Genomic DNA, 14,168 nt, shown 5'->3' with positions numbered 1-14,168 from the left:
TTAAAGCGTGAGACTGTGTTTGTGTGTGTGTTTGCGTCTCTCTGGTACGGCTCTCGGTCTGTTTGTATGTCTCTCTATGTGTGCGAATGAGACAATGATTGTTCAACAAAAACAAAAATATTCATCCATCATGATTATTATGGTTGTTTAACTTTGTTTCAATGTTATAATAAACTATAAACGATTAACTGTGTTGTATGATCCATTTCTAATGTAAAGCTTATCTCATACAATTTTTTAATCTATCTATGATGCAAACTGTGAATAAATGTTCAATTACAAGTAATTTATAATCATACACAATGAATATTAAATATCATAAACACTCAACACGATTTGTATGGTATATTATTTTGGCTCAATATAGAAATATTGGAAGAAATGAATTTAAAAAACTGTATTTAATAAACCATTATCATTTTGGTATGATGTTTTACTCAATACCACGTTGTTACATATTTTAATCCAGGCGAATGATAACCTCTTAAATCATTTTATTGATTGCCGCAACTAGGTTATATATTGTTTACATTAATAATCTGGCATACGCCAGATAATCATTATTGAATGTCTTGTTTTAGTCTATTTAATTTTATTTTATACTAACATTAAACTGCGTGTACGTTTCTTTGAATTTGGCTGTCTGTTATGCAAACCGTCGTGCGGCACCTCTGTCAAACTAATTTCCTCAGCGCAGCATGAAGCGCCTTCAGGTCTCTGTGATAAGGTTATAGCCGTTGTCCGTTGTAATAAACAGTAGTGATCCGGACAGATCTGTGAACACGAATAGCGGGTGGTTCCGCTAAGGTCTTTTGATACCGATAAGACCACGGATCTCTGAGCACAAACATAGACCTCTAGCGCCATCTAGTGTTTACTCAACAAATACATATATTCATTTTATTCTCTTATTTTCAGCCAATACAAATGAAATATATTTAACCTTATCTGAATAATAAACGTGTATTACGTCAACGTAGATGCAATAGTATAAAAGACCATATTAGTTACTGTAGTAGCTATTTTCTCTAAGGAGGCTCTCTCAGTGGTCAAGAAACAAAGTCTTACCCGGGATGTCTTTTACAAGTTTTATTCTTTATAAAGAAGATCACAGTCATACAGCAACAACAGTTTCTGCAGAGTGAGATCCTAAAGCCAAGTGTGTTCACCCTTTTATCTGGTTTGTACTGCTTACGAGGTCAACTCCCAATAAGGCCTCATCTACAATTACGTCAGGCGTCTTCTGCTGTTCGTGCGATATGCTCATAACAACCACACATCCTTCTTAGGATAATGAAAAAGCTTTCACCTAAAGAAATATAGTTATCTATAAAAATGTACACATAGGTTTTATGATGAACATATGGAGAACACAGATACACACACATGTAATAATGAGTCTTAGACAAGTATCTAACATATAAAGCTCATCTAAAAATGAATTTCCATTACAATTCCTCTCTTTTTATCATTCATTGATAACTCATCATCAAATTCATTTTCCACAGGCTTTCTAAAATCACACTAATTATAAATCTCATTCTGATTATATTGATCATGCTGATTACACAAATCATTAAACAGGTTTCTGCACACATTAATACACTAGAGATGTTCAAACCCTCTTCTTAATATAGTTTCCCCATTAAGATTTACTTTTCAAAACATCCCTCTTCCCTGGGAGCCGGGCTAAACGAATAATCACTGTTATTGCGCTCCTGACCGAAGTCAGACCCTCAGTCACCCCTCAGAGGTTTCCATCACAGAAATTGCCTGTTATTTGCACACTATTAATTGATTTTACAAAATTCAGAAACATTTGTCAGTTAATTAAAATAATTAACCCTCTACATTGTTAATTAAATCATAATACTCATAAACATAGGAACACGTTGTTGTTTCTGTACTCTTAAACATACATCACATTTACACTCTTCTCTCGATTTTCATGCAAATGATCACTCTTTTAAGACTTGTTACAGAACATACAACTCATGCAGTTTGCTGTTTTTCTTTGGATAGACCCAAAATACATGTAAGCAAGCAAATAGTCGTCTCAAAATTCAAACAAAAAGTCAGATCCATTAGCATTTTCTCAATTAAGTAACAGCCGTCACTTAAATCTGTTCTCAATCTGTTTACGGGTTTTCTTTGTTCATATCCACATATCTGCTGCTATCATCAAAGTCATAATCAAATTCATCCCCCATATCAATATTCATACCCTCTTTGTTGACAGCCATCTTTACCATCTGAAGGGATGTTGTAGATGTAATCAGTCTGCCCACTGACCATGATATAAATCTGAAAATACATGGCAGACAACACAATAACACTAGACCCACCCCCAATACAGGTAACACCACAGTAAAGGCCCAGTAGATTCAGTTTCCCCACTTAAATGACAGCCAATCTAGCCATCAGTTGTTAGCGTTCTTAGGCACTTTTACGGCCAATCTCATATCAACTACAATGCCAGTAATGTTTTGTTGTAATCAGGTTAATTAAGGTGACACTAGCAGCAATGCCACTGTTGTTCTCCTCAGACCACACATTCCTTGCACACAGAATGGATGCCAGCAATCTTTTCGCCCATCTTCAGATCCTTAATGTGATGGTCAAGCACAGCTTTTTCACCTCTCTTTTGGTTGCCTTCTCCTCCGTCTGATTGCTGCTTGGTGTTGTATTCAGAAGTTACTGTTTCACACACACACCTCTTGACTTTGTTGTTGTTTCTCCCCAGCTGTGACCTTGCTTCACTCAGATATCAGCCTGCTCTTTTCCTTCAGACAGCTTCAGAGCCCCTCTTTCTCTCCTACTCCCTCGCAGAATCCTCCTCAGGTGGTGGAATTTTCCTGCAGTGCCCAGCGTGCACCCACGTCGCCCGGTCCGCGACCTTCACCGCTGTCTCAGTGGTCAGCACTTGAAATGGACCCAGCCAACGTTTCGCTCTCCAGCTCTTCCTCCTCAGGTCCCTTATCACCACGAAATCGCCAGGCCTCAGATTGTGTAGTGGTCTGTCAGCTGCCTTCCCCAATGCGGCCTTTACCTGCACACAAACATTGGACAACACATGAGACATTTCTTTATAGTAATTCAACATGTCATTCTCACACACATCTGTTGAGGGCAGCTGCTGTTTACCCCCATTCACACCTACACGCGGTGGTCTGCCAAAGACAATTTCAAACGGGCTCAAATTAATTTTTGGTCTTTTTCTCATTCTCATGTACATCAGGACAATGGGTAGAGCTTGAACCCATGTAAGCCCTGTGTCTTCACAGCATTTTGCCAATTTGTTTTTCAGTGTACCATTTTCTCTCTCGACAGCTCCGCCTGAAGCTGGATGGTAACTGCAATGTGTTCTCAAATCAATTTCCAAATATTGGCCTTCTTGTTTAATTGCTTCATTAACAAAATGGGTACCATTATCTGAGCTTATTTTTTGTGGTATTCGCCATCTCGGCACGATTTCAGTCAGTAACGCTTTTTGCTACCGCAGCCGAATCTTGTTTTGAGGTTGGAAAAACTTCAACCCACTTTGACCACATGTCAACCATCACCAAACAGTACCTTTTCCCATTGCATGGGGACAATTCAATGAAATCCATCATCAAATATTCAAAAGGCCCTGTTGGAGGTGGATGAGATGATAGTGGAACCTTTATCGCTCTGGCCACATTATGTGTGTTGCAAATTACACATCGTCTACAGAAATTGTCCGCAAATGTAGTGAACCCCTTTGTGAACCACAGTTCGTTCATTTGCGCAACCATTGCTGTTTTTGACACATAATCTTTACCGTGAAGTAATTTCGCATAATGTTGGAAAAAATGTTTTGGTGAACACGCCTTGCCCTCAGCACACTTCCACACATTATCTTTCATCACACAGCCAGACTGTCTCCACTTGTTTTTTTTTCTCCTTTCCCGTCGCGAAGGTCTGCATATCCTGCAAAGAAGAACACACGTCATTGTCATTATCAACAGATAGCAGAGAACATTCAGAGTTTTCAAGTGGTTCGTCAGAGAGGTCAGGTCGTGGCGTACACACCTGTTCAAGTGCTGTTAAACAACAATGATGCTCTTCCCCATCCTCCTCAGTAGGAAGAAGAGTAGCTGCATTCAAACCAGTACATCGTTTAACAGTCACATTTGGCATATCTAACAAGATAGTGTGATATCTCAGCCAGCGAGCTGTTGACAGATGCTATGTTTTTTGTTCTTGAAGTATCATGGACACAGAATGTGGCACCATCAGTATCAGATCAGAATAACCAACAAAATCTCTTAAAGCCATAACAGCTTTTTCCGCAGCCGCCACTGCTCTTAAGCAACGTGGCAGGCCTGCTGCTACAGGGTCAGGTTTGCTCGAAAAGTAGGCCACAGGTCGCAATCTACCTCCATGATCCTGTAGGAGCAATGATGTCATGAACCCATTTCTCTCATCTACCCTCTGAACAAATGGTTTTGTTGGTATAGGTAAACCCAATGCAGGGGCCTCAGCCATTTGTAATTTCATGTTTACAAATGCCTGCTCTGCCTCTGTCGTCAACTCTAGTTTGTCCGTGGATTTCATCCCCTTCCCTAATGTTAGGGCTCTATTCCATAATTTGGAATAAATGTGCGACAATATGAACACATTCCCAAAAAAAAAGACAACATTTGTTTTTTTGTCAGCGGTTTTGGTACATTTTTTATACCACTAACCCTTTTTTCAGACAGAGATTTACTGTGTGGTGTAATGACGTGCCCCAAAAATGTTACCTTTTGTTTAACAAACTGCAATTTTGTCAAACTGACTTTGTGGCCCTCCTTAGCCAGGTGTTTAAGGAGAGTCACAGTGTCTTTCACACACGTCTCTTCATTCTCAGCACATATCAACAAGTCATCAACATACTGTAGCAAAGCAGTTCCAGCTGTCAGGGTCAAAGGTTCCAAACTTCTTAACAACGCTTCATTGTACAAAGTTGGAGATGCTGTAAAACCCTGACACAGACGTGTAAAGGTGTAGCCTTTTCCATTGAAATTAAATGCAAACCAAAATTGACTGTCTTTGTCCACTGGCACACTGAAAAATGCATTTGCCAGATCAACCACTGAATAGAATTGTGATTTTTCAGGAATTTGTGACAAAATCGTGTACGGATTTGGAACTAATGGAGCCCTTTGTTTGACAGCTGCATTTACTGCTTGTAAATCCTGTACAAAACGCCATTCTGTAGGCATCCCATTATCCCTTATCTTTTTAACAGGAAAAATAGGGGTGCGAACCTCAGAATTGTTGCATGGTACAATAACACCCTGTTTCAGTAAAGGCTCAAATACTGGGGTAATACCCTCAATGGCTTCCCTTTTCAAAGGATATTGTTGTTGACATGGTCTGTAATCAGATTTTGCAGTGATTGTGACTGGCTCACAACCTTTAATCAAACCAACATCATACTTGCTTTTAGCCCACAGTTCGCTGGGTATTTCTGCTAAAGCTGGTTTTATGTCTGCAGCGTTAAAGTCAACCATGCAAGAATTCTTCACGCACACTTTGTCAATAGCAGTCACAGTTTTTGAAACAGCTGTTTTGTTTCACTGTTTACTCTAAATGCTTCTGCGCTTTTGCTAAATTCCATCCCTCTTTCTCTATTCTCCCAGTCATCAGCTTCAACACACTGCTTCACAAACGGCCCTAAATCAGCCCAAGATTGTTGTTTACCCTTGAAAACTGATATGTGAGGCACAGCCTGTGCTGACAAGAGATAGAATGAACGCTGCTCTTCTGACAGAGACACTGAAACTGCACAAAAACTGCCATTCCAGTACATTTTCTCCAATTTCAAAGTTTCCTGTTCATCTTTCTCAAACCAAGCTTTTTCAAAATCATCATCCCTATCAATTACGACATGTGCCGTACAATGCAGTTCACCAGGAGACATTATGTCACTGTTAAAAGGTTTAACACGTTCTTTAGCCAATTTGCAAATTGAATTAGCCCATTCATTGTCTTCAATGAGCCATTAATAGGCCCACTTCGGCTCTTGTGATTCAATTTGTAAACAACAAAATTCCTCCCCTTCAATCACTCTCACACCAGAGGAATCTGCCGTTAAAATCAAGTTTAGTTTACACAAAATGTCCCTTCCGAGGATGGGAATGGGGCATTTTGGTGAACAAACAAATGCATGTCTGAAAATTTCACCCCCCTCTGTCTCACAGGTCAGCGGAGCTGTAAATCGCTTGATGGCTTTATGACCAGATGAAGACAGAGACTCGTGCAATTTGGTTGATAGAGGTATTTCACACTGTAAGTCACATGATCGTATACAAGATCTGCTAGCTCCGCTATCAGCTAGAAACTCAACTATTGTACCCCCAACTTTCATGCAATATTGTGGCATGTCTAGAAATGCTTCATTATTAAACAATAATGCCATTTCATCAGAAAAATGATCAACATTACTGTGATCAAAATTACAGTGGGAAATGCAAGCTTTTTCTTCATTGCAGAGAGCCAGTATATCAGTGTATGTGAATATGTGTGTATAAAAATGTGTTTGCATTTAAACATGCATTTAAACATGTTAGTAAAAAATGTTCACTTCCCTTTACTGTAGCTGTTGGCTGCTTGCCCAGACCCTCTCAATTCTGCTCTTCCAGCTCCGTTGTTGGTTTGCGCCTTTCGGGTCAATCCTTGACCAAAAGTCCATCTCGGTGGCAAGCACAGACATTTGGTACAGTTTCTCGTCACGTACACCACAGGCTCTGCAGATTTAATCGCCATCCGTCACATTCCAGTTTCTCCATCTTCTGGTATCTTTCTCACCCTTGACACCTTTGTCGCCTTTGAACTTGTGATATCCTTGGTTGTCAGGTCTTGGTTGGATCTTTGGTTGGCCACTTGTATCAGAGCCATGCACAGCTGCCTTTCTGCTTTCTTCTTGTCTTGCTCTTGCTTCACTGTCAGCTTGTCTTCAGCATGTTGAGCACACAGCAGAATGTCCGTTAAATGTCCATTTCTCCAGTTCAAACAGATGTCCTCCACTCGCTCGAGGTGGGAATTTCGTTGGTGCGGTCGGAGGTCTTCTGGGACAGTAGCAGTTGAGGTCTGGGTCAGTTCTCAGGGCTCGCAGCTCAGCCACGGGATAGTGATCGTACGGCGGTACATGAATGGAAACAGATATATAGAAAAGATTAGTAATGCTAATTAATCTTTCATTCACACTTTCACATTTTTTCACTTGCTTTTTCCTTCACTTTATCTCCTTCATTCTTTTCCCTACATGCCACTTCTTCATTCTCTTTCCTTACATGCCAGCTGCCTCTGCAGTATTTTCCTTTTTGCCTCTTATCTGCCTTTTTGAGCCAACAATCAACAGTGTCTCCACACGACACACACACATGCCTTTCACAAAAACAACCTGCTTTTCCTTCTGCCTTCTTAATCAACTCTTTCAATTTGTTTAACCTAGTAACACTCAACATTCCCTTTCCCTCAGAAACTTGTGATACTTTATTAGTTTACCTATATCTTGCATGCTTTTTTTCCATATAATTTTTTCACATATTCCAAAACACCGGTCTATCATATCTTCGTACTTTGTTTTGAGACGTCCCCATGCTGGTAAAAACCTCCCCTGGACTTTGTCGGTACCTATTAATCTGTCGGACGTCTCCAACAGATTTCAATTTTTCACCTAAAATCGACAAGTTAAGCTTTCCAGCTCTATTTCTCGTGGCACACAATTTCACTTTCCTTTTAGAAGTAAATCGCCCGGCCCCTGATTTCAACCTCCTTCTGGAAGTAAATCGCACAGCCTGGATTTCAGCTTCTTTTTGGAAGTAAATTGTACAGCCCCCTGATTTCAACCCCCTCCCGGGAGTAAATCGCAGTTAGCTAGCCGAACGTATTAAAAAGGTCTTGATCTTAGACAGGCGCCAGATCTCACTTGTATAAGGTCTTGATCTAAGCTAAACGCCAGATCTCACTTGTAACAACGGTCTCAATCTCCGCCCGATGTCCGATCTCACTTTCATTAATCACGCCGCTATCCCACAGAGACAGATCTACCAGCATGGTGAGGCCCAATTTGCAGTAAAAACCCTTCTAATTATTTTTGATCACAATAATCAAATACCCAAAACTTGTTAAATTTCCTTTTTTTAACAATAAACAAAGAATTTGTTTCTTACCAGAGAGTTCAGATGCCACTGAGTTCTTTTCCCAGATGTCAGTGGGGTCCCCCTCCAAGCCCGGCGGTCGGCCCCTCAACCTTCAATCGAGCGGGGCAGGGCTGTGACACGAAGTCCCAGGATGATCAGTCACCGTCCGCAGGGTCCGATAAAGTTCCTCCAAGACATCCCACTATTCTGACACCAAATTGTAATGGCTATTTTCTCTAAGGAGGGTCTCTCAGTGGTCAAGAAACAAAGTCTTACCCGGGATGTCTTTTACAAGTTTTATTCTTTATAAAGAAGATCACAGTCATACAGCAACAACAGTTTCTGCAGAGTGAGATACTAAAGCAAAATGTGTTCACCTTTTTATCTAGTTTGTACTGCTTACGAGGTCAACTCCCAATAAGGCCTCATCTACAATTACGTCAGGCGTCTTCTGCGGTTCGTGCGATATGCTCATAACAACCACACATCCTTCTTAGGATAATGAAAAAGCTTTCACCTAAAGAAATATAGTTATCTATAAAAATGTACACATAGGTTTTATGATGAACATATGGAGAACACAGATACACACACATATAAAAATGAGTCTTAGACAAGTTTCTACTATATAAAGGTCATCTAAAAAATGAATTTCCATTACAGCTCACACTCAATTAAAGTGACAGTGCATTGATAATGACCAAAACACATTGAATGACAGTAAAAAGCAATTTTACCCAATAAATGCTTTAATAATGTCAAATGGTTTATATATAGTCAATCAAATGAACTTAAAACGATTAAAAACGGCAACAAACATTTATTTAGGCCCGAACTACAAAACCAAATGTAAAACAAATTTAGTATCAATTTTGCTTAAGTTGCACACTAGTGTTTTAGGAGAGGGGAAATAGAATATTTACGGGATTTGTAGTCCATAGTGAAGTGTATTGTGGGTAGTGTAGTTCGACACGCATGCTGGATTATGTGAGCTCGCTGTGTTCTGTGCAGCTGAGCAGAGGAAGAAAGTTTAAATCAGCTTTGTTTTATGTTCACTCGAGTTATTCCTACCGGGGGCTGTTTGCACTGTGAATCTGACAACATGAAAATAAGTAAAAGAATGGCATGCATTGGTTACTTTTATCCGTCTCATCATCTGCACGAGCATGAATTAATGAGCTGTTGTTCTGCCGCTGGACATCACTGAAGCAGAGAAAGTAACACTAGTTTGATCATGTATAAATATCATTATAACTATGTTGTATAAATATGATTATAACTAGGTCTACAGCAACCTGATAATCAAAAAAACAAATGACATGATATCACAGGCGATTTTCTTGTAGAATGTAGACACTTCTCATATAAGTTAGCTTGAGAAGCATACAGTACTATTTGATCTATAAAATGTGTAAAATAAACATTTGCAGGTTAAAGTAACAGCATAGGAGGGGCCTTGGTGCAGATGAAAAGTTTAAAAAGTGTATTTGTATATAGAGAGACATGGGTAACTAGATAGAATAGACAGAGATAGGTTGATCTCTGCAGCAGCTGCTGAAGAGCTGCGCGCTGCAGATGCAGCTGGTGTGAAAGGCAAACGCCTGCGTGCTGCTACTGCTCGACATACGCGCTGCTCACGCTCTGCTCACGCGACGCTGAAGCTTGCGGTGTGAAACAGGCGTTAGCCTTACGTCTCCGCACATGGACAAACCAGCAGACTGAGCTCACTGTAGAACATCTTAAATGTTGTTTTGGTCATTCTAAAATGCCTTAACTGTTTCAGTATTATTGTATGTTATTAATTACCTCAGAGCGTCTGGAGCGTGTCAAGATATCCGCGTCTCATGGCTTTCAAAGCCCCCACGTGTTCATTGTGTGTCAGCATTGTCTTCTGAGACGCAATTACATTTATTAAATAAAAAATTATTGCCGCAGCTTCTTCTACCGCAATAAATTCTGTTTTTACTGTTGATATTTGGCGCAAGTTAATCAGAAAGTGACGATTGTGTTCTCTTGACTTGTTGGATGAAAACGCTGCTTTATTCGCATCTTTTAGGCGTTATTCCAGTTTTGCACAAATTTATGTAATATATTTGGATGGAAACATAGATATTGCCTACATTTTTGTCACGCACAGAACAAAGTCACTTACGAGAATGGCTTGTTCTTTTTTCATAAATAATTAGCTTAACCTTTGACATGTACTGTTAGTAGATTAATGGGATTACTATTCTTTCTAAAATGTATTTTTAGTACTACATACCTTCTAAATGTTATCAACCTCTATCACTTGATCAATAAAAAGGCAGACACACAAGTGCACTGTTAAATCTATTAAAACTGATAAACGTGTATAAAAGTTTAGAAACATTTTATAAACGTCACACTTTACATTACTCATTTTATTATACTTAAATATTTAAATACTTTAAATTAAAAATTACGCATTAACTTGAGCAGCTGTTTTCCCAGGCTAACTGTCTTTGTTTCACTGATGGTTGCTCCTTTTTAAATATATACGCTCATATTTGCTATAACTTTGCATGAGCAGATCAAGTTCAGCTGGAGAAAGAAATGGTGATCTCTTTTTTTAAGATGTTGTCATTGTCACTCGTAATATCTGCGCTCCATTGATAATGTCTTTTTTTAAGTCACAGTGTGCGTGCTTAACTCTGAGTTGGTCTACTCAAAGTTGATTGATCTAACTCAGATCAGCTATTCTGAAACCGAAAAGTTTTTAATCTCTCTGTAAATCAACTCAGAGTTCAAGTTTAAACTCCGAGTTGTTTGTAACTCCTTACTGAAACAGGCCCCAGGTAAGGAAGTGAATGCCAATTGTATTTGTTTTGTTTTAGTTCAGAATAGAATTCTTTTTATGTTTCTAGCGAGGTAAGGGGTTTGCTTATAAGTTAGAATTGTTTTGTTATATTTATTTCTTTGATTTGGCTTCACTAGTGTCCCCTTACTCTTGAGTTGACCTAATTTTGTTTGATACTTTGTTTAATTTATTACTTTATTATTGTAAATATTTTTTCTTATTGTATACATATTTGGGCATTATTCTGATTTCACTTTTTTGTACATTAAATCACTTTTGTTGGCAGTTTTGGTGTTTATGTCTTTTACTTTCACCCATCATCTTGTAACAGTACCACACCTTTTAAATGTTATTACTTTTACCCTAGACTAACATCAAAGAGGTAGTAACACAAATGAAGGACTTCGAAAAGCTTACAGCACCTGGTATTGCCAGGCGGTCTCCCATCCAAGTACTAACCAGGCCCGACCCTGCTTTACTTCCGAGTTCAGATGAGATCAGACATTTCCAGGGTGGTATGGCCGTAAGTGAGAGAGGCTGTCAAGAGTTGGCTATTTAAAACAGGCGCAGCACCAGGGACCGAGCACAGCTCAGCTGGCATCGACACAGCACCGACAGAAACAATGCCCTTGAAGGCAAGAAAAAATAATGGCAGCGGAGCTGTGGCACAGGGAAGTGTATCAGCTGCCAAATGAAAGACTTCGAAAAGCTTACAGCACCTGGTATTCCCAGGCGGTCTCCCATCCAAGTGTAACAGGTGTACTATATTTATTTATTATTGGACCAGACAATAAAACCAGAAGATTACAAGGTAAGTAAAAGGGGGTGGGGGTGAAACTGAGCAATAACCAAAGACAAACTGAATGTTTTAAATACAAAAATAGTATTACTTAAGATTGTATGAATTTTTTCCTTTTCGTATTTGTCTTAGTAAACAATACTTACATCAGTAACATAACTATTTATAAACAACCCCAGGGTGCACCTACTTTACAATTATTTTAAATCAAACACAAATCACAATAAATGAATTCAAGTTTAAACAAAAGAAACCATAAAATAACACAAATAAATTAGTGTCGTTGTTCACTCTAAAATTGGTGAAATCAGTTCAATTCAGATAAAGTTCTGTTTTTTCCCCGTCAAGAAAATCAGTCCTTAGAGCTGCATTAAAAAATCGCAGTCCAATAAAGGAATTAACTTTTTGGCAAATTCTTACTTTATTCGGTGAAATAAGGATAAATTGAAATATGTGTACTTCACAATTTTTCAGGTCGACGTAGGAGGCTCGCCATCAATACAAGGTATCCAGTGAAACTGGGAAAATGTCTTCAGAAAAAAACCTGGCCTGATCACAGACCAGAATATATAAATAAGTTTAATATGTTCAAAATAATTTCAAAAACATACAAATTATACAACACGTAGAACAAATAAAACACATACACACACGTTTACCATAAAATGAGCTAATATAATGGAATACCTGTCAAATTCGCGATGTCTATATCACTCTATGGTCTTCTCACACACACGCGATTGCAAAATGGCGTCAGCGCACAGTAAACGCAATGCAACATGCAGTCTGACTTCAACACACTCTTAAATACACTAACACTTTTGCAGGTACAACTTGATTTAGTACAACTACAATCACTTTTAAACTGTTTGGGAATCATAACATACTGTATTTTAATCTTTTTGTTCAAGTTTGCTCCTCTATTATTCTGCCAACCGGTCTCGTCTCTACTCTCTCTCTGTGGCAAGCTGGAAGGGGCGGAGCTAACAACCCGCTCTTACGATTGGTTGTTACTTTACCTCAAACTACATTTGTATACATGAATTTTATTTTGTTTATCATATTTATAAAGACTTGTAGATATAATAATAATATGATTATACTTTAACTATTTCACTAGGGTTACATATGTTTCTGCAACTATTGTCGGTAAGATGACTTTCAGTTTTGCCATATAAACGACAGAGCATAAGAACGACAAGAATGGGATTCGATGGACTCGGCCACCCCGTCATGTATGTACTCACTTTCCTGATATGGGCTGGAATATAGGATTTCTGTATGTATTTGCTGCTATTTTCGGTAAAGATGACGTTAAATTTTGCAACAACATCCTTCAAAACGATAAAAGAGTGAGAGTAAAAACACTTCTACAGAAACACCAAGATCTCTCAAATGCCAGAACATATGAGCGACGAGGATGGGATTCGAACCTACGCGTGCAGAGCATAATGGATTAGCAGTCCATCACCTTAACCACTCGGCCACCTCATCACATACTTTCTCTCTTCTCTGGTGGAGGCCGGACTATGGCACATATTTATATATATATATGTATGTTTCTGCAACTATTTTCGGTAAGATGACTTTCAGTTTTGCCATATGAACAACAGATTAAATGAACGACAACAATGGGATTCGATGGACTCTTCCACCCCGCCATGTATGTACTCACTTTCATGATGGGGGCTGGACTATGACATTTCTGTATGTATTTGCTGCTGTTTTCGGTAAAGATGATTCGATGGATTCGAACCCACGCGTGCAGAGCACAACGGACTAGCAGTCCATTGCCTTAACCACTCGGCCTCATCACGTACTTTCCTTATTCTCTGGTGGAGGCCGGACTGTGGCACATAATTGTAAATGTATGTTTCTGCAACTATTTTTGGTAGGATGACTTTCAATTTCGCCGTATGAACGACAGAGCAAATGAACGTAAAAATGGGATTCGATGGACTCGGCCACCCCGTCATGTATGTACTCACTTTCCTGTTGGGGGCTGGACTACGGCATTTCTGTATATATTGGCTGCTATTTTCGGTAAAGATGACGTTAAATTTTACAACAACATCCTTCAAAACGATAAGAGCGTGCGAGTAAAACACCTTCCACGGAAGCACCGGCCTCTTTCTAACGCCAGAGCTTTTGAACGACAAGGATGGGATTCGATGGACTCTTCCACCTCGTCATGTATGTACTCACTTTCATGATGGGGGCTGGACTATGGCATATGTTTGTATTTTCAGCTATTTTCGATAAAGATGACGTTAAATTTTGCAACAACATCCTTTAAAACGCTAAAAGAATGAGAATAAACGAACTTCTACAGAAACACCATGATCTCTCGAATGCAGGATTAAATGAGCGACGAGGATGGGTTTCAAACCCACTCATG

General features: G+C 39.1%; 1 long non-coding RNA gene and 2 other non-coding genes across 3 annotated transcripts; all 3 read right to left on the bottom strand.

The window, feature by feature from the left end:
* Positions 1-1,074: 1,074 nt before the first annotated feature.
* LOC141381754 (uncharacterized) lies at positions 1,075-8,368 on the bottom strand. The gene is made up of 2 exons (XR_012402407.1): positions 8,184-8,368; positions 1,075-3,049 (listed from the first exon to the last, which is right to left on the bottom strand). It is a non-coding gene; the product is annotated as an uncharacterized lncRNA (long non-coding RNA).
* Positions 8,369-11,381: 3,013 nt separating this feature from the next.
* Positions 11,382-11,500, bottom strand: LOC137494131 (5S ribosomal RNA). The gene has a single exon (XR_011014106.1). It is a non-coding gene; the product is annotated as a 5S ribosomal RNA (ribosomal RNA).
* A 1,682-nt stretch (positions 11,501-13,182) lies between these two features.
* On the bottom strand, positions 13,183-13,264 carry trnas-gcu (transfer RNA serine (anticodon GCU)). The gene has a single exon. It is a non-coding gene; the product is annotated as a tRNA-Ser (tRNA).
* Positions 13,265-14,168: the final 904 nt, after the last annotated feature.

This window comes from Danio rerio, chromosome 4 (assembly GCF_049306965.1).
Source record: "Danio rerio strain Tuebingen ecotype United States chromosome 4, GRCz12tu, whole genome shotgun sequence".
NCBI classification, from domain to species: domain Eukaryota; kingdom Metazoa; phylum Chordata; class Actinopteri; order Cypriniformes; family Danionidae; genus Danio; species Danio rerio.
This window is presented reverse-complemented; position numbering and strand designations above follow the sequence as displayed.